Below are 27731 nucleotides of genomic sequence, written 5' to 3'. Positions count from 1 at the left end.
AAGTTTAAACATGTAGAGAGACTGTGTACGCATCCTCTAGTTTCAAACACGTGAATTTTTTTTTTTTCCTGTAAAAAGCTTTATTGTTTCCATTTGGTCCAAGGGTTGGGAGAGGGCTCCAGCGTGGTTAAAAAGGTGCCTCCTGGGCTTCCCTGGTGGCGCAGTGGTTGAGAGTCCGTCTGCCGATGCAGGGGACACGGGTTCGTGCCCCGGTCCGGGAAGATCCCACATGCCGCGGAGCGGCTGGGCCCGTGAGCCATGGCCGCTGAGCCTGCGCGTCCGGAGCCTGTGCTCCGCAACGGGAGAGGCCACAGCAGTGAGAGGCCCGTGTACCGCAAAAAAAAAAAAAAAAAAAAAGGTGCCTACTTGCTGCCGAGAGCTGCTTCAGGCAGAAGACCTGACACCAGAGGGGCTCCTCAAAGGCCACTGGACTTTGGACGCTTCTCGTCGTGCTTGAGGATGAGCCTTTCGAAGAGATACTGGCCCAGCCCAGCCTGGGGACCAACCAGCCTGCGGAGCTTAGTCAGGTGGTCGCCCATCTTCTTGATGAGTTTCACCTGCTCATCTAGGGCGTGACCCTCCAAGAAGTCACAGAGGCGGGGCTCTGCGCGGGCAGAACCCAGGGCATGCAGGTCCACGAGGGCCTGATTCAGGTTCTTCTCCGTGAACACAGCGGCTTCTGGAGCGTCCTGCGTTTTATGCCACTCCTCTTGGGACGGCTTCTGCACATCCTGGAAGACGGCCAGGTGGCTGCACTGCTTTTGCATTTTCAAGGGTCGCTCGGCGCCCTGGCGCTGCTCCTCCGCCGATTCGCAGAAGCAGTGGCCCACGGCCCCCAGAGGCACAACGCTTCGTTGGAAATGGAAGCCCAGAGAGAGGTAGGTGTAGGAGGCCTACAGATGCATGTTGACCAGGCCGTGGAGGACAGCCTCCACCTGGGTGGAATCATTCTAAGGAATCCTGGAGCTCCCAGTTGATGGGTTAATAAGGAGTTAAGCTCAAAAAATGGAGTTGTCCGGCCCTGGTGGCCGAGGATAGCTGTGCGGCTGATTCCAAAAGTTAAGACGGGGAAAAAAGGTTGGAGGGTGGTCAGAGGCTGGAACAAGGGGCGTCCCTGGGTCTGTTCCGTCCAAACACGGTTGAAGCAAGAGACAGAGATCCTCGGGACCACCGAGCACACTGCCTAAGGATTGTTTTTAGGCTTACTACACTGTAGTATTTTTAACTAATGTGGGGAAGACCTGGTGGGAAGTTGAATAGTAAAATTAAAGAAATATTTTTCATATGTAATTTCAGTTGAAGGTCATGAAGAATTTGTAGTTTTTCATTTGTGGGTAAATATATTTCACTTTGGAAACGATAGTGATTATGGAGTGTTTTCAAAGCCATGATACAGTATAACAGTGATTTCATAAGGATTATTTGAAGCTCATCTTGAGCCCATACATTTATTTCAACTTAATTTATATACCCTCTTTTGTAGAGTCTTAAATTTTGTAAAGCAATACAAGGAGTATTGTAGTAGGTAGTATCCAGTAATCAAGGACGGTGTGATACTGGCATTAAGGATCAACAAATACCTCAGTGGGATAGAAGAGAGAGCCGAAAAACAAATCTACATTTATATGGTCACTTGATTTTTGACAGAGGTAGCAAAGCAATCCAACAGAGAAGGGAAATCTTTTCAACAAATGGAGCCGGAACAGCTAAATATCCCCATGGAAAAAAATGAACCATGATTCCCTACCTCACAAAAATGAATTTGAGATGGATGACAGACCTAAATGTGATAGCTAAAATACAAAGCTTTTTAGAGGAAACACAGGTGAATATCTTAGGTGACAGAAAACAACGATAAAAGATCTAAAATTAGTGTTCATGAAAATTAAAAACTTGTCATTGAAAGACGCTTTTAATACAAGTAGCTAGTATCAAATGACATTTAAAAATTAGTTTTATTCTGGAAAAGGCAAGGCAAGGGGTTTTCCCCTAGAGCCTCTGGAAAGGAACATAGCCCTGCTGACATCTTAGTTTTGGCTCAGTGAGACTCATTTTGGACTGACCTCCAAAACTGTAAGAGAATAAATTTATGTTGTTTTAGGTCAAAAAGTAAATAAATAACTAAATAAAAATTAGCTTTATAAAATCACTGAGTTAATAGATATAAGGATATTTTCTTATTAATCTAATTCTAATACAATTCCTTGATAGGCATTTGCATAGTAAGAATGGTTTATTTTATCTGCTTCCTCGATGATTGCAAATGCATTGTGACCCTTCATGATAATTTCTGCCAGTGAATACAGAAGTATGACATCCTTTTCTGCGTCCTATGTCATGAAGCTAGTGGGTAGAGAAAATGGAGGAATAAAGAGCAATTCAGAAATACGTAAGTGTTAGTTATGTGGGAAAAAAAAATTTTTAAAGAAATGTTTAAAGGAAAGTCATTTGCTCATTTCAGTTTTGCCCTTTTTCTGAAATCTCATTTAATGATTGGGTAGGTGAAGGCACTTCCATTCTGTTTTATGCCTTTTAAAATAGCCAATTCTAAGGGATATACTTCTGCTGTTTTAAACAAAGAAAGCTCACCAACAGCTGCGATACTGGCTAGTCTCAATTTCATATGTTTAGTTCCCAAGATAGCTGCCCTTTTTCTAGCAGAGAGCAGTCAGCTTGACTGTGTCACTAGAATAGACAAATATTTGTTCTGAGATCATGAACCATGGGGACTTGCTCCCCTACTTAGACCACGATACATACTCCTGTGTGTGCTACAGTGTTACATGCAGATTAATACCTTTAGTTACTAATCCTAGTTGTCTAAAACATTTCAGGATACATTCAGAAGTTGCTCTTTTCCTGTAAGAGGATTCTGTTTTTGTTTCAAAAAAAAAAAAAAACCATGGCTTTTAAGGTTTTCCCTTAAAAAAAAGAAAAGAAAAGAAAACTTAAAGATAAGCAAAATGAAATTTAAATTACCCATAGTTCTACCACCAGAGATGACTACATTAACATGTTAGTGTACTTAGTGATCCTTTTTCCCCATGTTTTTGTATGTTAGTCTCACATGCCCTCTCCACATTCTGAAATAGATTTGTGTAGTATACATTATTTTTAAAGTTGATGATACACAATTTACCTTTTTTGTATCATTGATGACTTACTTGCAGGAAACAAACCACTCTAGCTATTTTAAGAGGAATGGGAATTAATATTGGGAATTTTGAAACTACTTAGTTCCTTACAAAATCATTGGAAGGTATGGAGAAATGGGCTCAAGTTTGGGTCCCCAGAAAAGACTCCAGCAAAACACACGTTAACTGGCCCACCAGGGCAACTGCTACTACTGCAGCGGCCAAGGGGTTCGCCAGTGGGGTTTCTGACGTTAGAACAGGCTGCAGAGGTTGTGTTCTGGGAGTGGGGACCTGCCACACTGTCTGCAGGCGCCCAGTGACCATACACGGGAAAGCAGAAAACTGCCACCTCTCCCTGGCTGCACATGCCATGGAGATGGCTTCTGCCTTACTTGTCACTTCCAAGTCTTACGTTAGGTTTTCTGCAAAGGGAGTCTGGGAAGTTGTTTTTTTTCTTTTTTGGCATCTTTATTGGAGTATAATTGCTTTACAATGGTGTGTCAGTTTCTGCTTTATAGCAAAGTGAATCAGTTATACATACACATGTCCCCATATCTCTTCCCACTTGCATCTCCCTCCCTCCCACCCTCCCTATCCCAGCCCTCTAGGTGGTCACAAACCACTGAGCTGATCTCCCTGTGCTATGCGGCTGCTTCCCACTAGCTATCTATTTTACATTTGGTAGTGTATGGAAATTGGTTTTTAACTCTTCAGTCTGCAGAGTAGGAAGGCACTCCAAGGATGGAGGACGAGGTCAATGTGGGTGCTGTGTGCAAACCCACTTCATCACACACTACTACGGTCTTCCACCCCAAAACAATTTCTCCTTTTCACATAAGTAATACGTGTTTATTTTAGAGAAATGAGAAAGTACAGAGAATAAAAAATATATAAAAATCAAATCTAATCCCATTACCTAGAGATAATCAGTGTTGGTATTCTGATGTAGATCTCTCCAGAGAATGTGTTTACACTCACACATGTAATAGATATTTTCTTTTTCTGAAAATGGGATTATGTTGCATGCTATTTCACCCTAAACTTTCATATTAATAATGACGCTTATATCACATCTTTTTTAATGGCTGCTTAGAATTCCATTATATAAATATGCTTTAATGTATTTAACAAGCCCCCAATCGGGGCTTGTAAGGAATAAAGTGTAGAAACAGGCAAACTGGGTAGTTCAATTTTTAGGGAGGAATTTTATTTTTTAAGGTAAAGTGAATTCCTAGATCAGGCAAGCATACATGTTCTTTAATTTGTTATTTTCCTTAGCACATAGTTACTGGCACTAAATCCAGTGATTGACCCAACTAAAGAGTCACCACCGCTTTAAGCGTACCTAGTCCTTTTGTTTTTGACTTGATATGTTAACATCCTGACATACCTTTCAAGATCTGGTAATATCTTTGGTTAATTTATTCTTTGGTAATTTATTCAACATACCTGAGTTGTTCTAGATGCTAGAGGTATAGTGGTGAATGAGATAAAGCCCCACCCTCATGGTGAGACAAGTAATAGACAAGCCTGTCTAATGTAATTTTTTCAAGTAGCAGTGAGAACTGTAAAAAGAAACCAGGACAAAACGATGGAGGGAGCTGAGGTTTGATAGGATGACCATGGAAAGTCCCTTTAAGGAGATGATATTTAAGCAGAGACCTGAATGAAGAGAATTTTATTTCTGAAGCACTGACTCAGCAATATGAAAGTGAATCACATACGGGCAGAACCAACATGTGATAATTCAGAATATTAATTTTCAGTAATGTTTGATGACAGTTGACTTGGGGTGTCAATATGAAAATAGGTTGAATAAAAGTTACATTTAGAAAATGTAGGTCCTAGAAAAGGCTAGGACCACTGGCCTATCCTTTTTAGGCTATCCAGATATTTTACACTGATAAGCTTCTCTAACCCTTTCTTGTAGCAATAATAATATAGTATTGACTAAACCATAATTCCAGTGGTAAAAGCCTCATGCAAGTGTATTTTTAAAAACAATTTGATATACATCATGATTAAAGATGTAAACATTAAAACTAAAACAAATGAAATTACTAGAAAAAAGTGGGAGAATATTTTATTATTTGGGGGAAGGGAAAAGCATCTAAGCAAGAAATAAAACATTAAAAAAACATAGAAAAAAAGAATCCAGAGTGAAATGCTTGATTCTGTAAAAATTTCTGTACAATAACATACCTCATTAAAGACAGCAAGCCAACAAAATCTTAACCATAAAAAATGTAATATGTATATTAGAAGTATAATATCCAATACACAGAGAGCTCTTATAAAAAAAAAAGAAGGAAAAAGGAAAAGGTTACCCAGGAAAAAAATTGGCAAGTGATAAGAACAAGCACTTCATAGAAGAAATTGAAATGGCTAGTGACATTATAAAAGATAGTAAATCTCACTAGTGATTAAGAAAATGAAAGTTAAAATAATAAAGGGATGACCTTTTCCTGTCAGATTATGAAGAAGTTAAAGTGATTGCAAATGACCGTTTTACAATGTGCACGGAAGCAGGGCAGGCTCCTGGAACAGTGGTAGAAGCCTTTTTGAAAAGCAATTTGGCAATTCTCAAAATTCAGTGGTCTGTATCCTTCACAACAATTTCACTCCAAAAACCACATTACAGATGTGTTCAGACACCTATACAAAGACGGGTATAAGAAAATTCTTTGTAGCATTATTTGTCATAGCAAGTAATTGGAGACATCCCAGAAGCACAGCAATAGGGAATGGGTAAATGAGTCATAGTATGTTGGAATACTGTGCAATCACTGAAAAGGAGGTGAATTTCTACATATTAACATGGAAAGATGTTTGATATATCTTTGAGGAAAAAGTAAGTTGCATTATAGTGGTGTAGATTTTCTGAAAAAAAATCTTATATGGATATATAAGAATAAAAAATATTTTAAAGTGTCACACCAAACTCTTAATAGTTACTAGCCTAGGAGCTTAGAACTTTTAAGGGTGAAGTGGGGAATTTTCCATTTTAAATGAATAGGCTTCTGAGATAATTGAATTTTTCCGATGAGAATATATTAATTTTGTATTCTAAGTAATATGTAAATAAACTGTATCAGTAAATTAGCTAATTATTCTCATAACAAAAGTATTGGCAGGATTTTTTTCAATAAGATGCTCCCTAAGTGCAGTTAAGCATGAACAAAATATAAACAAATGCAGTTTATATACATATATACACACATATGCATATGTGTAACACATATTGGAAATAAATGTATTGTGCAATCTAAGGCATGCCTAGAATGCCTTCTGAGCAACAATAATACAGCTGATTATGGAGTACTCCCCACTGGTGGCCATTCCCCTAGCATTTTAAATATATTATTCTATTTTACTTCCTTCCTCCTATTATTTTTTCCCCTTTGAATCAAACTGTCTACAGTCTGGCTACTCAAAGTGTGGCCCACAGACCAGCAGCACCGACATCACCTGGGAACTTGTAAGAAATGCAGACTCTCCTTGCCTCAGGCCAATGGAATCAGAATCTGCATTTTAACAAGATGCCCAGTTGATTCCTATGCCCATTAAAATTTAACAAGCACAGCCTCACCTGTTATTTTTTATTTATTTATTTTTTTGCGGTACGCGGGCCTCTTACTGTTGTGACCTCTCCCGTTGCGGAGCACAGGCTCCGGACGCGTAGGCTCAGCGGCCGTGGCTCACGGGCCCAGCCGCTCCGTGGCATGTGGGATCTTCCCGGACCGGGGCACGAACCCGTGTCCCCTGCATCGGCAGGCGGACTCTCAGCCACTGCGCCACCAGGGAAGCCCTGTTATTTTTATATTTACAGAAATAAGTATTGTTTTCCTGATCAGTGGGCATTGGGCTTTATTTGCTGCACTTGAGAAATTGATTTTAGGACTTTTACAGTTTCTCAGTTTCTATAGCAAAATGCAAAAGTGCAGTCGATTAGAAAATTTATTAGGAATAAAATGTGAAACCGTTCACAATGTGTCAGGCACCGTCCTAAGTGTTTTTACGTAGTAACTCTAATCCCCACATGATAGGAAGTAAATCCTATTATCTCCATTATTCAGATGAGGACACTAAATGACTAAGATAGTTCCTTGGTCAAGTTCACACAGCTAGTAAGGAGTAGACCTAGGATTCAAACTTGAGCTGAGGCTCCTGAATTCATACTCCTTTCCTTTCCTTCTTTCCTTCCCTCTCCCACTCCCTCTACCCTTCCTGCCTCTCTCTCTTCCTTTTTACCTCTCTTCATTTCTCCCTTCCCTCTCTTTCCCCTTCTTCCTCCCAACCACCCTTCCCTTCTCCTCTCCCTCCTTCCCTCTTCCTTCCTCCCCGTCCCCCATTCTTAGAGGTGAAAGTTGCATTATCACAAAATCATACAGTGGAAGCACGCACATGAGAAAACTCTCTCTGGATTGATGAGAAGACTTGCAGGAGACACTGTTGACCTTGGCTGAGTTATTAAGAAATGCACACAGCAAGTGGTAAACATGAGCTCTGGGCCTGGTGATTATAATGATTCTGATTAGACACTAACAACCTATCCAGGCTGGGCCCCCTGGGCTGTGTCTCCTAGTGAGGTTACCACAGTTCAAGATCTGCCCTTTAAGCTTATGATTTGAGGTGTTGCGAGTATACTCACTGAAGGTGATAAGGACATTGGATATTTGAGACAATTTAATAAAACGTGCAGGACACTAAGGTGCGCCTAAAAGACAATTTATTAATTTACTTTATAGTTATAACTGCCAAATGGGCCAAATATTCCTAATGGCCTATCAATACATTTTCTCCCTGGTAGATGAACTTACCGGGGAGACTGAATTAAGGCCAGAAGGTTGGTTGTAGAAGTGATCGGAAAGGAAATTATTTGTTTTTTTAGAGATACTGGCTGTCATAACCTGGGAAATGTTTTGTCATACTTGACCTCAACCAAATCTACCTGGTTTACTACACACCTCCTTGGTCAAAATGTTACTATATCTTTTTCCTATACATCGCTAGGGACACAATGACAAAATTGTAAGCTCCATAATTATCACTGGTTGATATATTCCTACTTCCCTTCTCATATCACACGTTTTCAAATATGTTGTAATTTAAGTTTATTTCATTTCAATTTTATTCTAATCTGGCTTCTTAATGACATCTGGAGGGGCTCCTTAATTTAATTTTTAAACTGTCTCCAAATAAAGGGACTATTTCCTAAAACGTATGTAACACCTATGTACGAGGAATCAGTGTTTCTATTCTGATATTGCCAACATGACCTTTCATTTTGTGTGTCTGTTCACCCCTTTTTTATTGAATTAGAACATACGTATAATGAAGTAATTAAAGTATCCAAATCTTAAGTGTACAGCTCAATGAGTTTTTTTTTAATATTTATATTTTGGGTGTGTCGGGTCTTAGTTGCGGCATACGGGATCTTTCGTTGCAGCATGCAGGCTTCTATTTGTAACGTGTGGGCTCAGTAGTTGCGGCACGCAGGCTTAGTTGCCCCGCGGTACGTGGGATCTTAGTTCCCCTGGCCTGCATTGCAAGACGGATTCTTAACCCTTGGAGCACCAGGGAAGTCCCCAACATGACCTTTCTTAATATCACATTCGTGAAATAGTCTATATCTAATTTGCACATTTGGAATGCTCTGCACACTTATTATGAGGTGGAAAGTTTTTCTCTCAGAGCACACAGGACTGTTATTGGAGAAGTTGTTTTGTTAATACCGTGAACATCTTGGGTGATGCAGCTACTTTTTCAGATTTTAGGGGAAAATTTACTTGAATTAGTATTTGCAGTCAAAAACACTGGTGTGTCCACTTAGTAACCTTTTTATATCTTTTTTTTTTTTACATCTTTATTGGAGTATAATTGCTTTACAATGGTGTGTTAGTTTCTGCTTTATAACAAAGTGAATCAGTTATACATATGTTCCCATATCTCTTCCCTCTTGCATCTCCCTCCCTCCCACCCTCCCTATCCCACCCTTCCAGGCGGTCACAAAGCACCGAGCTGATCTCCCTGTGCTTTGTGGCTGCTTCCCACTAGCTATCTACTTTACATTTGGTAGTGTATATACGTCCATGCCTCTCTCTCGCTTTCTCACAGCTTACGTTTCCCCCTCCCCACATCCTCAAGTCCATTCTCTAGTAGGTCTGTGTCTTTATTCCTGTCTTACCCCTAGGTTCTTCATGACATTTTATTTTCTTAAATTCCATATATATGTGTTATCATACGGTATTTGTCTTTCTCGTTCTGAGTTACTTCACTCTGTATGACAGACTCTAGGTCTATCCACCTCATTACAAATACCTCAATTTCGTTTCTTTTTATGGCTGAATAATATTACATCGTATATATAGGTGCCACATCTTCTTAATCCATTCATCCAATGATGGACACTTAGGTTGTTTCCATCTCCGGGCTATTGTAAATAGAGCTGCAATGAACATTTTGGTACATGACTCTTTTTGAATTATGGTTTTCTCAGGGTATATGCCCAGTAGTGGGATTGCTGGGTCATATGGTAGTTCTATTTGTAGTTTTTTAAGGAACCTCCATACTGTTCTCCACAGTGGCTGTATCAATTTACATTCCCACCAGCAGTGCAAGAGGGTTCCCTTTTCTCCACACCCTCTCCAGTATTTATTGTTTCTAGATTTTTTGATGATGGCCATTCTGACTGGTGTGAGATGATATCTCATTGTAGTTTTGATTTGCATTTCTCTAATGATTAATGATGTTGAGCATTCTTTCATGTGATTGTTGGCAGTCTGTATATCTTCTTTGGAGAAATGTCTATTTAGGTCTTCTGCCCATTTTTGGATTGGGTTGTTTGTTTTTATGTTATTGAGCTGCATGAGCTGCTTATAAATTTTGGAGATTAATCCTTTGTCAGTTGCTTCATCTGCAAATATTTTCTCCCATTCTGAGGGCTGTCTTTTGATTTGTTTATGGTTTCCTTTGCTGTGCAAAAGCTTTGAAGTTTCATTAGGTCCCATTTGTTTATTTTTATTTCCATTTCTCTAGGAGGTGGGTCAAAAAGGATCTTGCTGTGATTTATGTCACAGAGTGTTCTGCCTATGTTTTCCTCTAAGAGTTTGATACTGTCTGGCCTTACATTTAGGTCTTTAATCCATTTTGATCTTATTTTTGTGTATGGTGTTAGGGAGTTATCTAATCTCATACTTTTACATGTACCTGTCCAGTTTTCCGAGCACCACTTATTGAAGAGGCTGTCCTTTCTCCACTGTACATTCCTGCCTCTTTTATCAAAGATAAGGCGACCATATGTGTGTGGGTTTATCTCTGGGCTTTCTATCCTGTTCCATTGATCTATCTTTCTGTTTTTGTGCCAGTACCATACTGTCTTGATTACTGTAGCTTTGTAGTATAGTCTGAAGTCAGGGAGCCTGATTCCTCCAGCTCCGTTTTTCGTTCTCAGGATTGCTTTGGCTATTCAGGGTCTTTTGTGTTTCCATACAAATTGTGAAATTTTTTGTTCTAGTTCTGTGAAAAATACCAGTGGTAGTTTGATAGGGATTGCATTGAATCTGTAGATTGCTTTGGGTAGTAGAGTCATTTTCACAATGTTGATTCTTCCAATCCAAGAACATGGTATATCTCTCCATCTATTTGTATCATCTTTACTTTCTTTCATCAGTGTCTTATAATTTTCTGCATACAGGTCTTTTGTCTCCTTAGGTAGGTTTATTCCTAGATATCTTATTCTTTTTGTTGCAATGGTAAATGGGAGTGTTCTCTTGATTTCACTTTCAGATTTTTCATCATTAGTGTATAGGAATGCCAGAGATTTCTGTGCATTAATTTTGTATCCTGCTACTTTACCAAATTCATTGATTAGCTCTAGTAGTTTTCTGGTAGCATCTTTAGGATTCTCTATGTATAGTATCATGTCATCTGCAAACAGTGACAGCTTTACTTCTTCTTTTCCGATTTGGATTCCTTTTATTTCCTTTTCTTCTCTAATTGCTGTGGCTAAAACTTCCAAAATTATGTTGAATAAGAGTGGTGAGAGTGGGCAACCTTGTCTTTTTCCTGATCTTAGTGGATATGCTTTCAGTTTTTCACCATTGAGGACGATGTTGGCTGTGGGCTTGTCATATATGGCCTTTATTATGTTTAGGAAAGTTCCCTCTATGTCTACTTTCTGCAGGGTTTTTATCATAAATGGGTGTTGGATTTTGTTGAAAGCTTTCTCTGCATCTATTGAGATAATCATATGGTTTTTCTCCTTCAATTTGTTAATATGGTGTATCATGTTGATTGATTTGTGTATATTGAAGAATCCTTGCATTCCTGGAATAAACCCCACTTGATCATGGTGTATGATCCGTTTAATGTGCTGTTGGATTCTGTTTGTTAGTATTTTGTTGTGGATTTTTGTATCTATGTTCATCAGTGATATTGGCCTGTAGTTTTCTTTCTTTGTGATATCCTTGTCTGGTTTTGGTATCAGGGTGATGGTGGCCTCGTAGAATGAGTTTGGGAGTGTTCCTCCCTCTGCTATATGTTGGAAGAGTTTGAGAAGGATAGGTGTTAGCTCTTCTCTAAATGTTTGATAGAATTCGCCTGTGAAGCCATCTGGTCCTGGGCTTTTGTTTGTTGGAAGATTTTTAATCACAGTTTCAATTTCAGTGCTTGTGATTGGTCTGTTCATATTTTCTGTTTCTTCCTGATTCAGTCTTGGCCAGTTGTGCATTTCTAAGAGTTTGTGCATTTCTTCCAGGTTGTCCATTTTATTGGCATAGAGTTGCTTGTAGTAATCTCTCATGATCTTTTGTATTTCTGCAGTGTCAGTTGTTACTTCTCCTTTTTCATTTCTAATTCTATTGATTGGAGTCTTCTCCCTTTCTTTCCTCATGAGTCTGGCTAATGGTTTATCAATTTTGTTTATCTTCTCAAAGAACCAGCTTTTAGTTTTATTGATCTTTGCTATCGTTTCCTTCATTTCTTTTTCATTTATTTCTGATCTGATTTTTATGATTTCTTTCCTTCTGCTAACTTTGGGGATTTTTTGTTCTTCTTTCTCTAATTGCTTGAGGTGCAAGGTTAGGTTGTTTATTCGAGATGTTTCTTGTTTCTTAAGGTAGGATTGTATTGCTATAAACTTCCCTCTTAGAACCGCTTTTGCTGCATCCCATAGATTTTGGGTCATCGTGTCTCCATTGTCCTTTGTTTCTAGGTATTTTTTGATTTCCTCTTTGATTTCTTCAGTGATCACTTCATTATTAAGTAGTGTATTGTTTAGCCTCCATGTGTTTGCATTTTTTGCAGACCATTTCCTGTAAATGATATCTAATCTCATAGCATTGTGGTCGGAAAAGATACTTGATACAATTTCAATTTTCTTAAATTTACCAAGACTTGATTTGTGACCGAAGATATGATCTATCCTGGAGAATGTTCCATGAGCACTTGAGAAAAATGTGTATTCTGTTGTTTTTGGATGAAATGTCCTATAAATGTCAATTAAGTCCATCTTGTTTAATATATCATTTAAAGCTTGTATCTCCTTATTTATTTTCATTTTGGATGATCTGTCCATTGGTGAAAGTGGGGTGTTAAAGTCCCCTACTATGAATGTGTTACTGTCGATTTCCCCTTTTATGGCTGTTAGTATTTGCCTTATGTATTGAGGTGCTCCTATGTTGGGTGCATAAATATTTACCATTGTTATATCTTCTTCTTGGGTTGATCCCTTGATCATTATGTAGTGTCCTTCTTTGTCTCTTCTAATAGTCTATTTTAAAGTCTGTTTTGTCTGATATGAGAAATGCTACTCCAGCTTTCTTTTGGTTTCCATTTGCATGAAATATATTTTTCCATCTCCTCACTTTCAGTCTGTATGTGTCTCTAGGTGTGAAGTGGGTCTCTTGTAGACAGCAAATATATGGGTCTTGTTTTTGTATCCATTAAGCCAATCTGTGTCTTTTGGTGGGAGCATTTAGTCCATTTACATTTAAGGTATTTATCGATATGTATGTTCCTATTCCCATTTTCTTGATTGTTTTGGGTTCGTTATTGTAGGTCTTTGCCTTCTCTTTTGTTTCTTGCCTAGAGAATTTCCTTTAGCAGTTGTTGTAAAGCTGGTTTGGTGGTGCTGAACTCTCTCAGCTTTTGCTTGTCTGTAAAGGTTTTAATTTCTCCATTAAATCTGAATGAGATCCTTGCTGGGTAGAGTAATCTTGGTTGCAGGTTTTTCTCCTTCATCACTTTATATATGTCCTGCCAGTCCCTTTTGGCTTGCAGAGTTTCTGCTGAAAGATCAGCTGTTAACCTTATGGGGATTCCCTTGTGTGTTATTTGTTGTTTTTCCCTTGCTGCTTTTAATATGTGTTCTTTGTATTTAATTTTTGACAGTTTAACGATTAATATGTGTCTTGGCGTGTTTCTCCGTGGGTTTATCCTGTATGGGACTCTCTGTGCTTCCTGGACTTGATTAACTATTTCCTTTCCCATATTTGGGAAGTTTTCAACTATAATCTCTTCAAATATTTTCTCAGTCCCTTTCTTTTTCTCTTCTTCTTCTGGAACCCCTATAATTCGAATGTTGGCACGTTTGATGTTGTCCCAGAGGTCTCTGAGACTGTCCTCAGTTCTTTTCATTCTTTTTTCTTTATTTTGCTCTGCAGTAGTTATTTCCACTATTTTATCTTCCAGGTCACTTATCCGTTCTTCTGCCTCAGTTATTCTTCTATTGATCCCATTAGAGTATTTTTCATATCATTTATTGTGTTGTTCATCGTTCTTTGTTTCATCTTTAGTTCTTCTCGGTCGTTGTTAAATGTTTCTTGCATTTTGTCTATTCTATTTTCATGATTTTGGATCATCTTTACTATCATTACTCTGAATTCTTTTTCAGGTAGACTGCCTATTTCCTCTTCATTTGTTAGGTCTGGTTGGTTTTTATCTTTCTCCTTCATCTGCTGTGTGTTTTTCTGTCTTCTCTTTTTGCTTATCTTACTGTGTTTGGGGTCTCCTTTTCGCAGGCTGCAGGTTCGTAGTTCCCATTGTTTTTGGTGTCTGTCCACAGTGGCTAAGGTTTGTTCAGTGGGTTGTGTAGGCTTCCTGGTGGAGGGGACTAGTGCCTGTGTTCTGGTGGATGAGGCTGGATCTTGTCTTTCTGGTGGGCAGGTCCACGTCTGGTAGTGTGTTTGGGTGTGTCTGTGGACTTATTATGATTTTAGGCAGCCTCTCTGCTAATGGGTAATGTTGTGTTCCTGTCTTGCTAGTTGTTTGGTATAGGATGTCCAGCACTGTAGCTTGCTGGTCGTTGAGTGAAGCTGGGTCTTGGCGTTGAGACGGAGATCTCTGGGAGATTTTCACCGTTTGATATTATGTGGAGCTGGGAGGTCTCTTGTGAACCAGTGTCCTGAAGTTGGCTCTCCCTCCTCAGAGGCACAGCAGTGACTCCTGGCTGCAGCACCAAGAGCCTTTCATCCACACAGCTCAGAATAAAAGGGAGAAAAAGTAGAAAGAAAGAATTAGTAGAAGTAGAAAGAGAGAAAGACAGAAAGAAAGGAGGGAGGGAGGGGTGGAGGAAGGAAGTAAGGAAGGAGGGAAGGAAGGGAAAAAAAGGAGATAAAGTAAAATAAAATAAGATAAAATATAATAAAGTTATTAAAATAAAAAATAATTATTAACAAAAAAAAGAAAAAAGTTAGAAACAGAAAGAAAACGGACGGATAGAAGCCTAGGACAAATGGTGGAAGCAAAGCTATACAGACAAAATCGCACACAGAAGCATACACATACACACTCACAAAAAGAGGAAAAGCGGAAAAAAATCATAAATCTTGCTCTCCTCAATTTGGGATGATTCGTTGTCTATTCAGGTATTCCATAGATGCAGGTACATCAGGTTGATTGTGGAGCTTTAATCCGCTGCTTCTGAGGCTGCTGGGAGAGATTTACCTTTCTCTTCTTTGTTCTCACAGCTCCCAGGGGCTCAGCTTTGGATGTGGCCCCGCCTCTGCGTGTAGGTCGCCGGAGGGCGTTTGTTCTTTGCTCAGACAGGACGGGGTTAAAGGAGCCGCTGATTCGGGGGCATCGGCTCACTCAGGCCGGGGAGAGGGAGGGGCACGGAGTGTGGGGCGGGCCTGCGGCGGCAGAGGGCGGCATGACGTTGCACCAGCCTGAGGCGCGCCGTGCTTTCTCCCGGAGGAGTTGTTCCTGGATCCCGGGACCCTGGCAGTGGTGGGCTGCACAGGCTCCCCGGAAAGGGGGTGTGGATAGTGACCTGTGCTCACACACAGGCTTCCTGGTGGCAGCAGCAGCAGCCTTAGTGTCTCATGCCCATCTCTGGGGTCCGCGCTTTTAGTCGCGGCTCGCGCCCATCTCTGGAGCTCCTTTAAGCAGCGCTCTGAATCCCCTCTCCTCGCGCACCAGGAAACAAAGAGGTAAGAAAAAGTCTCTTGCCTCTTCGGCAGGTCCAGACTTTTCCCCGGACTCCCTCCCTGCTAGTCGTGGCGCACTAACCCCCTGCAGGCTGTGTTCAGGCCGCCAGCCCCAGTCCTCTCCCAGTGCTCCGATCGAAGCCGGAGCCTCAGCTCGCAGCCCCGCCCGCCCCGGCGGGTGAGCAGACAAGCCTCTCGGGCTGGTGAGTGCCGGTCGGCCCTGATCGTCTGTGCGGGAATCTCCCCACTTTGCCCTCCGCACCCCTGTTGCTGTGCTCTCCTTCGGGGCTCCAAAGCTTTCCCCCTCCGCCAGCCGCAGTCTCCGCCCGCGAAGGGGCTCCTAGTGTGTGGAAACGTTTCCTCCTTCACAGCTCCCTCCCACTGGTGCGGGTCCCGTCCCTATCCTTTTGTCTCTGTTTTTTCTTTTTTCTTTTGCCCTACCCAGGTACGTGGGGATTTTCTTGCCTTTTGGGAGGTCTGAGGTCTTGTGCCAGCGTTCAGTAGGTGTTCTGTAGGAGTTGTTCCACGTGTAGATGTATTTCTGGTGTATCTGTGGGGAGGAAGGTGACATCCGCGTCTTACTCTTCCGCTATTTTGCCGGAAGCCTCTGAAGCAGTGTCTTTATATCTTCTGTGAGTCACTTGTTCACTCTAGCGTCTACTGCCATTCTAAGAACTATGCATACTTGCTACCTTTCTTAAAGCTGGTAAACATAACTTAACAGTTAAAACACTGACCTTTCTGCATACAATTTTTTTTTTTTTTTGAGGTACGCGGGCCTCTCACTGTTGCGGCGTCTCCCGTTGCGGAGCACAGGCTCCGGACGCGCAGGCTCAGCGGCCATGGCTCATGGGTCCAGCCGCTCCGCGGCATGTGGGATCTTCCCGGACCGGAGCACGAACCCGTGTCCCCTGCATCGGCAGGCGGACTCTCAACCACTGCGCCACAAGGGAAGCCCTCTGCATACAATTTTATTCTCAGATTCTAACTCCCTGGTGCAAAATGTTACAGGCTACTGGATTTGGACTTGGACTTGGGACACCTAGGATTCTAATGCTGCTATACTAACTATTGTGTGATCTTGACCTATATTCTGTTGTCTGCTGAAATGTACTTTGTCCTTTGTTATAAATTTTAAGTACCACTTATGGGGCAAACAGATGGCTTTCATGTCTGTTTATACAACTAACCCTTAAAACAAATATTGCTCTATTAAAGCTTCACTGTATAAGACACACACACTTCTGGCCCTCTCTTGCTCTCTCTCATGGTTGAGTCTAAACAGAAGAAATCAAGCCTATGAGTACAAGCTATATAAACCATGTATTCTGGCACAGCATCTCCAATTTAACATCTAGTCGTTTGTATATACCATCTTTATAGCTTCTTTCCAAATGTATTCACCGAAAGGAAAGTCAACTGCTTTCTGGATATGTCTTTAAATAAAAGCAGACAATTCTGGGGCCTTGGATAGAAATACCATTAAAAAATTTTTGAAGTCTGTATTTCAGCATCAGTAAATGTCAGGACAGAAGCCCTATTATAAATACCACATGATGGTATTATAATAGAAGAAGCAAGACTGGAAACAGGCTTTACCATCTGCTTGTCCATTCATTGGCTCATTCAATCTGAGGTTCACTGCTTTATTGGGAAAACATGGATGAAGAGACATGGTCTTGCTTTGTAGGCTTGGGCTGGCTTTTCATATTGTGAGATTATAATTGTCACTGGTGATAACTTCCCCAAAGAGCAGGGACAACATTATGAAAAGTAACTATTACCCGTCCATTAGACAAAACAGTCTAAAATAAGTCTAGTTACTGCCTCACATGCCGTAATAATATTTATCTATTTTGAACAAATGTTTATGAGAATCAACTCCCACTTGAGATACCAACTTACTATTATATATTGTGGTCACGGTGTAAACATTCCTGTCAACATTTTTCTTTTCTCAGATTCGGTAACAGCTTATTTTGGGGTGAGGGGGGAGGAAACAAGGGGAGAAAAGAGAACAGAGGTGTTAGCTGCTTTTCAGTCTAAGTTCAAGATAAATGATAAGTAACAATGGTGACTTGTAAGTACTATCAGCATTTGGGGGCTAGAGAGGTGCATCTCAGGAACTAGGAATTAGGGAAATAAGACTGCGTTCTGAAAGTTAAATTGTGAAGTCAACACATAACAGAATATAAAAGTAGACAGTCCCTAGAATGAGGCAGACTGTTTCCATGCCATTTGGACGTGACTATAACCCAAAGGTCGCAAACGTATGCCTGCAGATCCAGGCAGGTCCTATAAAGGAGTGAAGCTGACCAGGTTTAACATACTGAACACGAAGTGATAGGCTTCACTTTCACAAAAATATGTGCTTTCCTTTACTTTTCTTTGACACATTGGCCTCTCTTTGTCCAGTTTCCTTTTTTCTCTCATTGGCAAGACAGAACAACACATGTTTTATTTTTCTCTCAAGTTTACTCTAAGAGGGAGAAAAAAAGAACACATACAGATTAATGGCAAGTGACACGTGGCCAGACCGGCAGAGTTCTCAGTGAACAGGAGAATACACACCTTATCTAACAGGAGCAGCTATTCCTCAGCTGTAGCTGATAGTTTCTAGGTAAACCTAGGGGCCATTATTGCCAGATATTCCTGTGTTTTGAAAGAAGTCCCCAAACCAGGATTTATTGAAATTTCTCAATTTGTAAATGTTGGCTTCACTTTCTTTAAAACACCACAGGCCAAACAAAAACCAACTGTGGGCTGAATTTGACCCAAAGTCTCCACTTTACAACCTCTGCTATAACATAATTGAATATATTAATATTTTATGAACATAGCTAAAGCCAGAAGGAGTTAGTAGAAAAGGGATGGCCAACTGTAGACCTGCAAATGTAATAGAGTCATAGTATCTATTGAAGTGTGTCCAGAGGAAGAGTCTTACCCATTAAATGCCTGGGTATTTGTGATCTCAATGCTCAGATATTTCCAATGTTAAACCCACCTTGCATTTCTTGGATAAACCTAATTTGATGCTGCTATAGTATTTGGTTTTATGTATTACTAGATTCGGTTTGCAACTATTTTGTTTGGGATTTTTGCCTCTATGTCTGAGTAATGTTGGCCTTCATTTTACCTTTCTCATACTACTTTGCTTGGATTTGGATGATAAGGTTTTGCTGCCATATAATGAGTCTGATTATTGCAATTTCTGAAGTCTTAGTGGATCTGTTTTTCATTTTGTGGTTTCTGTTCTTGCTCAAGTTGTGTGTGTGCATATGTGTGTGTGTGTGTGTGTGTGCATGCACACACGTGTGTGTTCCCTAGCTTATTGTTTTTGAAAAGTTAGTTCTGGACTATGAGACTGTGCAAGGGCTGACTTCAAGTATGTGTAATCCTTTGGAGTCCAAATGTTTTTTTGTGGGAAGTATTTCCAAATGAATTCTTATTTTCTGGAAGACAAGGCTTTGATTTCTATTCCTGTTGACCTGGGAGGCCGTAAAAATGAAAGTTAAAATTTTCAGAGCCTGACAGATGTCTAAAGAGCAAAAACATCTTTCAGGGACTCTTTTCTCTCTTGAGTTGTTCTTTTCTCTTTTCTTCAGTGTAGTAATTCCTTCCTACCTTGTTGGTACTTCGATCATTTCATCCGTTGTTTTTTGTTTAAAGTTGTAAGCAGGAGATTTAGTCACTACCGGGACGGCATTACTAGACAATGGAGTTCCTTCTCTGTTCATTTCTACATGTAAAAACTGTCAAGGGTTACTTGTACAGTTCTTTTTTTTAAATTTAAATATAATTGACATACAACATTATATTAGTTTCGAGTGTACAACATAGTGATTCGACATTTACCTACATTACGAGATGATCAGCGTGCTAAGACTAGCTATCTGTCACCCTTTAATATTATTGACGATATTACCTGTTTTGTATATTATTGCATCTCTGTGACTTAATTATAATTGGAAGTTTGTGCCTCTTAATCCCCTTCACCTGTTTTGTCCACCCCCAACACCCTCCCCTATTGTGAACAACAGTTTGTTCTCTGTCTCCATGAGTCTTTTTCTGTTTGGTTTTGTTTGTTTGTTTTGTTTTTTAGATTCTGACTAGTAGTTCTTAATTACTAAAAGAAATTGAATGAATATATAAGAATATATGTAGTTCTTATCTTTCCTATGTTCTTTGATTACTAGTGGAGTTTATGCTTGTGTGTGTTTAATGACCGTTTGTATTTCTTAGCCAGTGAAGTATGCACCTGTCATGTATTTAGTCCATTTTTTCTATTGATGTGTTAATATTTTTAAAGTTAATGTTATTAATTTGTGGGACTTCCCTGGTGGTCCAGTGGTTGGGACTTAGTGCTTCCATTGCAGGGGGCACGGGTTCGACACCTGGTCAGGGAACTAAGATCCCGCATGCCGCGGGGCATGCCCCCCCCCCAAAAAAGTTAATGTTATGAATTTGTAATAGCTTTTTAGATATTAAGAAATGTTAGTTTCTAAAGAAAGCTGAAATCTTATTTCTAGAGCTTCGCCACCCTCAGGCTATTCCTTCAATAAAAAGGAGGAATATTGGTATGGATGGCGTAAGGCTAATGATATTTGTCTCATTATAGTGCTGGAGACGGTGTCTTTTGGATCAAGTCGTTTAATAAATGTTTACTGACCATACTAAGTGTGAGGTACTTAATGAGGCTCTGGCTATGGAATGGTAAAAACAACAGACATGACCTTTGTCTTCATGAAGTTTACTCTCTAGTGAGGTTGAGAAACATGAAACAGATAGCCACAAATATATGATTATGAACCAGTATAAGTGCTATGAAAGTGAAGATTCCTGTGAGATCATAATAGATCATAGGAGACCTGACCTGGGGTGGGGGGAGAGGGGGAGTTTGAGTTGAAATCTGAAGAAGAGGGAGTTAAGTAGACAAACCTGGGGGTTGTGTGGAGAGGGAAGTATCCCAGGCAGAAGGAAGTATGAAGGCTGTGAGACAGGACAGAGTTGAGAAAGGTTTAGAAATGTTGAAGTATGCCTGGAGCCGCAGAGCAAATGCATGTGTTGAGTTTGGTGAGCTAGCAGTAGTAATGGTGCAGATTTTTGTGAGTTACACCAAGGAGTTTGGTCTTCAAACTAAGATGAAAAGAAGCCACGAAAGGGATTTAAGCAGGAGAATGATGTGGTCATTATGTTGGGTTCTTCGCCAACTGGAGGTGACTCTGGTCCACTTATGTCTCCATCTGTTTCTCTTTGGTGACACCTCCCTGCCACGGTTGAGTTACGACTAAGGTGTCTTCCGACTCATGGCTTTCAGCTTCCCTGTTCTTCCCACAGTTATCACATTCTGCCCCCACAGAAGGGTGGGCACTCTTCGGAAACAGGTTACCCTATTTCCTGTGGAGTCTGGGAGCACACTTCCTATCAGCCACAGGAGCCCGTAATGGTATCCAGGAAAAATCCAGGTTCCTGCATGAGCCATTGGGCAAACGATGGACGCAGTGTTCTGGTACCCTTCCTCTGCCTCTCCACCTCCTACTCAGACATCCTCACTGCATCAGCATCTACATCCAGTTCCCTCCCAGACACATAATAAGCAGGTAGCAAGGCTTTCACTCTGTTAGGGTGAGATGGGAAAAGAAGATTCTATGACTCTTAAGGAAAATAACATTGCTTCTCCTCTCACACTCTTCTATTTTCTTTCTTGGACTCCTCCATTCTCACAGGGTCAGCGCAGAGATCTGTGTATAGATGACTCCCAAGGTCTAGCTTCTCTCCCAGGTGCCTGTTCAACCCCCTGCTGAACTTCTCCATCTAGACATTCTTCTGTAATCCTGAAGCCATCATGGCTGAAAATACACTCGCATCTTCCTTCCCGACTTACCTGTTCCCTTACTGGTAACTAGACACCCCAAATGAAATGTAGTAGTCATCTTTGAGTTCCCTTTACCTTCTCCTCCTACACGCTGTGGTGGTCTCGTGGAGCTAGCTCACCTTTGTAATGACTCATCAGCACCGCTTTGCATTGCCATGCTACCACCCTGACACTGGCAGGGCCATCTTTAAAGCTTTAAGATTCCCTCCTTCCCTGGACCTTACTCAAATTTAAAGCTATGACAGACCCTAACACATGAGGCTTAACTTGCATGTCGAAATTTTAAAAATAATTTACTAGAGTGGATGAATGCAAAATTTGGTAAGTATTCACCGAGGGTGAACTTTTTCTTTTCTTGCTACCTCGCCTTTACTGTTGCCCTAAGTTTATTGTTGGTGAAAAGAGTTCAGCATACCCAGACTAACACAAATATTTTGTTAGTGAAAAGAGGTCCGCCTTACCCAGACAAGTACGAATATTTTGCTTTTTGATTCTATTACTGCATAGATTTCCCTTTGATTTGCTTCTTCTCTTCTTTAAATTAATCTTCCCCAGTCATAACTCTTTTCTCCTCGGGAAAATTGAAATGCTCTGTCTCACGTACCAAAGAAATAGACTATCCAGACTGTTCATGTGGTGTGTGGCATCTCAACGGTTTGGGCAGAGTCTACCTTTTAAACCATTTCCCCCTCTACTTCTTGTGCCTCATATTCCAGTCAAGTTGGACCTACTAGTTCCCAAATGCACCCCTTTTTATTCTTCCTTTAAGCTTTGCTTACACTGATTCCCTCTGACTAGAATCCCTTCTCTGACTAGAATCCCTTCTCCCGCCGTATTTCTTATAGAAATTCTACTTATTTTTCAGAGTGCATGTCAAATATTTTCTTCTTCATCAATTCCTTCCCTTCAGAAATGAGCAAACAGACAGAATCAGAGAAGCTAACGCTCTCCTCAGATCCCATATAATACTTGAGGTCTCTCTTTTGGCAGTGGGTACATTTTACATTGTATCAGAGTTTATATACGACTTTTTTTCAAAAACGTAGGCCAGATTCTCAACACATGCTATTGCTCTACTGATAGGCACACACAGTATTTTCTTAGATGCATCGCTGTTTATATAAAGACAGTCCCTAGCATTCCTCTGTATAGGCAGTCTTCCTAGTTATTTCTGGTCAGTCATTTGGAACTCCAAATGCAGCTTCCTTTTGAAGGAATCTTCTAAATAGAAGTTATGCTCTCAAAAGCCTATTTGATGCTTAAAATGATAAAGACATACAAAGCTAAACCAAGGTGCATAATAATGTTTCGATAGGGAAATGAATTCAGATTTCCAATATGAGACTTTTCTCATCCCCCAGCCTTGATACAGGAGACGTGGAGACACCCCCTCTTCCAATAAACTAGTGTTGATACCTCTGCCCTGGGGCAAAACTCCAGAGTGAAGGGGCACAAAGGGTCCTAGGGTGGGAGGAACCCTGAGGTTATGGTAAGAATGGTATTTGAAGGGAAGGAGGAGGTGAAGCCACATGTAGGGCCCCTTCTTTTTCCTCCCCTCTCCCTCTTGTTCTCATTCCATGAACCCTGTAGATTCATGACTATTTATAACAAACTGGAAGAGATCCCAGCGATCACCCACCAGTGATCACTCCACCCCCAACTTGAAAAGGGAACCCAAAGTGAATGGGTTCAGTAGCCTTGGGAGTGACTGGTACAGACGTGGTAGCCCAGATCTTTAATTCATCTTTGATGTCTACTCAGACTTTCCACTTTTGCTGGGGCTAGATAGTATTCTTTTTCCTTGGGCTCAAAAGGACCTGCTCCCTGACTGTGGGCAAATGACCAAGTCTTACCAATACTAGAGAACCCATTAGGCAACCTAAGTCTTGCCAAAAACGGCATCATAAAATGAGAAAAACATTAAGAAATAACGTTGTGTGGAAAATCAGAGCATTGTGGGATTTCTTTACATGTGTCTTATGATAGGGTATTGCTGGGGTGTGGGGAAGGCACCGTAAACTTTCCATTGTTCCAGGATCTAAAGATCTGTCCTGGTCCCTGTCAAGCCAGCGATCCACTGTGGGCTCCTGTGTACACTGATGCAAATGAGTCTACGCCTGCTTTCTTATCCTGCAGTTCAATCAGAGAGGTTCATGTTCCTCATTTTCTCTAAAGCCGGCCGTTTCCTTTGTATGTCTGTTTGTAATCTATATTTGATTAGATGTCTGCCTCTCTATCTTTTAAAATGATAAACAAGACATGTCTTCTTTCCACCCTTTATTTTTTATGGTGATTATTAACAAAGTGAGTTCCCAGTTTACAGGATGCCAACTCCAATGTTGAATTACTGGGCTGGTCTCTGTCTGCATACAGGTGCTAATGAATGACAGCCACAGATGTGGATAAGACATTTTCCCATCCAAGGTCTGCTCTCCCATCCAAGATTCTGTACGATGCAGGCCCCTCATACTACTTACAAACTGAGGTGGATGAGAACTGTAGTCTTTGGATCAAACAAGCAAAAGAAACTCTTAAAAAATTCCATGCCCTGCTAGCAACAAGTGGTAAATTGTTGGATGGTGATCAAAAGAACAAAGGAAGTTTATAAGTTTACCAAGACTCAAAACCAAAGGTGTCCCAGATATTTGTTGGAATGCAAATGAAGCTGGGTTCTAACTTTTTCTAAACTTGAACTCTGATTTAGGCTTTCCATTTCTTCCCACCTATTTTAAATTCTGCTAACCAGACTCTTCTCTTCCCACATGCTGTCCAATTTCAGATTAAGGGGACGCTGCTTCTACATTTATAAAAATATTGAATTCTTTCCTTAGGATAGGCTTGCCAGTACCCAGCAGATTAGGGGCTGTGAGTGAGATTAATTTCCATTTTATCAAGCAGCCCAGAATCGATCCTTGGGTTCCCCTTATCACTTTTCTTCTATTCCTTTTTTTTTTTTAAACCAAAAATGGTAAGTGGAGAGTATTTTTTCATCTGTCCTATAATATATTTTTTTCTTCTTTTTCTCTCTGTTTCTGTTTAACACTCGAATCTCTTTGCCAACAGTTACAGAGCTGCCCCAACTCTCAAACTACCCCTCCTCCCACCACCCAGGGCTGGGTGAGAACCTGTGAACCTGGGACCTGTCCGGGGTGGAGCAACTTCCAGAGCCCATCTATTTTAGGGAGAATGAGAGTCCCCCTCCTTGCTGGAGAGAAGAAAGTGGATTTGGGGGAGAGTGGGAGTGTTTCTGTAGCAAACCAGCTGCTAAGTGTTAACTAAAGTCTCCTGGTAATCAGCAACATGGTTTATAGCATGTACATGTATAGATGTACTGTGCTCATCTCTGAGGAATTCAGTAGGTTTTCCAAAATCATCCCATTTTATCATTTTAAATATTTTTGAAGTCTCTCTTTGACTTGTGAGATGGGAGAATAATCATTTTTTCAACACACTTTATGAATGGAGAAAACAGAGAAAGGCACATTTACACCACTTTCTCAAGGTTATGCAAAGACGTGTAAAGCAGAGTCCATTCTATCTGTTTCTTAAACATTTTTGGATTTTAGGTTATTTCAGTGGAGTCAATAACTTCCACTTACTACTGCAGAAAATAAAAGTTAACACTTCACCTCTCAACTCATCAGAATCAAAGAGGACTTTAATACTTTTTGTGTAACACCATTGTGGTCATTTAAAAAACTTAAGTTGCGTAAACAAATTATAACATCATAGCAAAAATAAAAGTATATTTTAGCTACTCCCATATTACAAATGTTAATACCACAATTGTCTGACCCTGAGAACGACTAAGGAAACTAGGAAGTAGTACTTTTGTCAGTCAGTCAACAAGTATTTACTGAACACAAACTACGTTACTGCCACAAGGCAGTGACCCAGCGTGGCAAACCTGTGGCATGTAGCACGCATACCTGCTGTTCCACACAGTCCAGGAAGATGGGGAAGTCTTGGCTGCAAATTCCTTGTTCGGCTTAAGCATCCTTTTCGACGGTGTTCCAGCAACCACTGCTGGAGAAGTAGTTGGGGAAGGTAACTGGGTTTTCCATCTCTCTGAATTAATCACTATTAATCACTGTTGAAAATAAAACTGAATGGTGTAGTACTAAGATCATAGGCTTTGGAGAGAGATAAATCTGGAATTGAATCATGACTTTTTAATTGTTGTGTGTCCTTGAGCAAGTCACTTAATCTCTCTGAGCCTCAGTTTCCCCATCTATAGAACAGATAAAAGTAACCTTCCAGTACAGGCATTGTGAGGACCAGAGATAATGGCACGTAGAAAGTGCTCAGTGAACATAGGCAGTTGAAACTTGTTCTTTGGAAATATTTGAATGATCGAATGAGTTGATTAGTTTTTGTCTACGTTTGGCCTCATATATAGGTATAACCCAAGCTAGCTCTTCTCGCCGTTTTCTGATAGGAAGTTAACTTTTCCTTATAAGAGTTATATAGGAGAGTTATGTAGGAGGAACTTATGTTTACTGAGTACTGATTTCATTCCTTCCAACAGTATATGAGGTCAGTATTATAATTTTCATTTTACACCTGAGGACGTGAAGTGAATCTGGTTAAGTGGATAATTTTAACTCATACACCTAGAAAGTGGTAAAATTAGAATTTTACCTAGAATTTTACCAATCTAGCTCCAAAACTTCTATCATTTTTATTACTTGTGTAAGATCAATGAATTGTTTACATGTAAGACAATGAGTTTGTGAAACTCTACAATCATATGCATGAGTATTAGGGCAGTGAGGTGTTAACGGTCTATGTCCACTGAAGGCTTTTGTCCCAACAAAGAGGCTTTCAAATTTGACAAAGGATCCTAATGGTCAAATAAACCTCCGGTATATAAACTAAAAAATAAAATATCCAGACCAGCACCAAGTATTTTGGTTTTCTTACAGTTTTTCAAAAAGTGTAAATAAACTTGGAATCTTTGATACTTTGGAAAAATAATCAATAATGTTAAGGTGCCTCCTTGGAGTGGGGGAAAATTTCTGACTTTAGAATCACTACTATGGGATGTAAATAAAGGCAGATTGCCCCTGTTATAACAGTAATATTTGCCTAGTAGAAGAAGTTTAGAAATGTAGAAAATATAAGAAAGTGTTTTGCTATCGTCTCAGCTCCTAAAGACTGCTGTTAATATTTTGCTTATTCTGTTTATTTAAAAATTAAAGAGTTTTTGAAATTAACTAGATAATTTCCAAGATTAGAAAGCTAAGGGTTGAGAAGGCTTATACACCTTACCTAGGGATACTAATTACTAAAAACAGGTATTCATTTTGATCAAAAGTAAATAATCATGTGCTAATTTACATGACTTTACTGCAAAGACTGGGATGCACTTTATTACCATTAATAAATGTCTTGCCCTGTTTTAATACTCAGATGAGGTATGGAACTTATAGAGACCACTCCCAAGTCTTTTCCTTTCTTTAAGTAACAAAAGCAGATAACATTTAGGGCCTTCCAGGAACACTCAAAAATGATAAATTCCAAGTGAAATATGAAATCACAAAAACAATGACATTAGGGGCTAATTTAATGGCCCATGTGGTTGTTCTCCACTCCTACCCTCAACGTTTGAAAAGGCACTTTTGTTCCAGAATGAAAATAAGAAGCAATATGTTCGATGTAATAGGATCTTTCTGCACGTTGATTCAGGGAAACAAACTACTCTAAGAAACTCTTCTGGGAACTACAAAATTCTGTTCTAATAAATTTGTAAAATAATTTATTTCCTAAAAGTATGGTAACCTGAGGTTAAAAAAAGGCCCCATTGAATCTAGGGTGAGTCAGAACATTTTTTATTTTATTTTTTTGAATTTTATTTTTTAATACAGTAGGTTCTTATTAGTTATCTATTTTATACATATTAGTGTATACATGTCAATTGCAATCTCCCAATTCATCCCACCCCCCTACCCCCCGCTTTCCCCCCTTGGTGTCCATATGTTTGTTCTCTACAGCTTTGTCTCTATTTCTGCCTTGCAAAGCGGTTCATCTGTACCATTTTTCTAGATTCCACATATATGCGTTAATATATGATAATTGTTTTTCTCTTTCTCACTTACTTCACTCTGTATGACAGTCTCTAGGTCCATCCACGTCTCTACAAATGACCCAGTTTCATTCCTTTTTATGGCTGAGTACCATTCCATTGTATATACGTACCACATCTTATTTATCCATTCATCTGTCGATGGGCATTTAGGTTGCGTCCATGTCCTGGCTATTGTAAATAGTGCTGCAGTGAACAGTGGGGTGCAT

At 40.1% G+C, this 27731-nt stretch overlaps 1 pseudogene; it reads right to left on the bottom strand.

Moving 5' to 3' along the window:
* Window positions 1-126: 126 nt before the first annotated feature.
* On the bottom strand, window positions 127-25434 carry LOC101284179 (ferritin light chain-like; annotated as a pseudogene).
* Window positions 25435-27731: the final 2297 nt, after the last annotated feature.

The sequence above is a fragment of the Orcinus orca genome, chromosome 1, assembly GCF_937001465.1.
Source record: "Orcinus orca chromosome 1, mOrcOrc1.1, whole genome shotgun sequence".
Taxonomy (NCBI): Eukaryota; Metazoa; Chordata; class Mammalia; order Artiodactyla; family Delphinidae; genus Orcinus; species Orcinus orca.
This window is presented reverse-complemented; position numbering and strand designations above follow the sequence as displayed.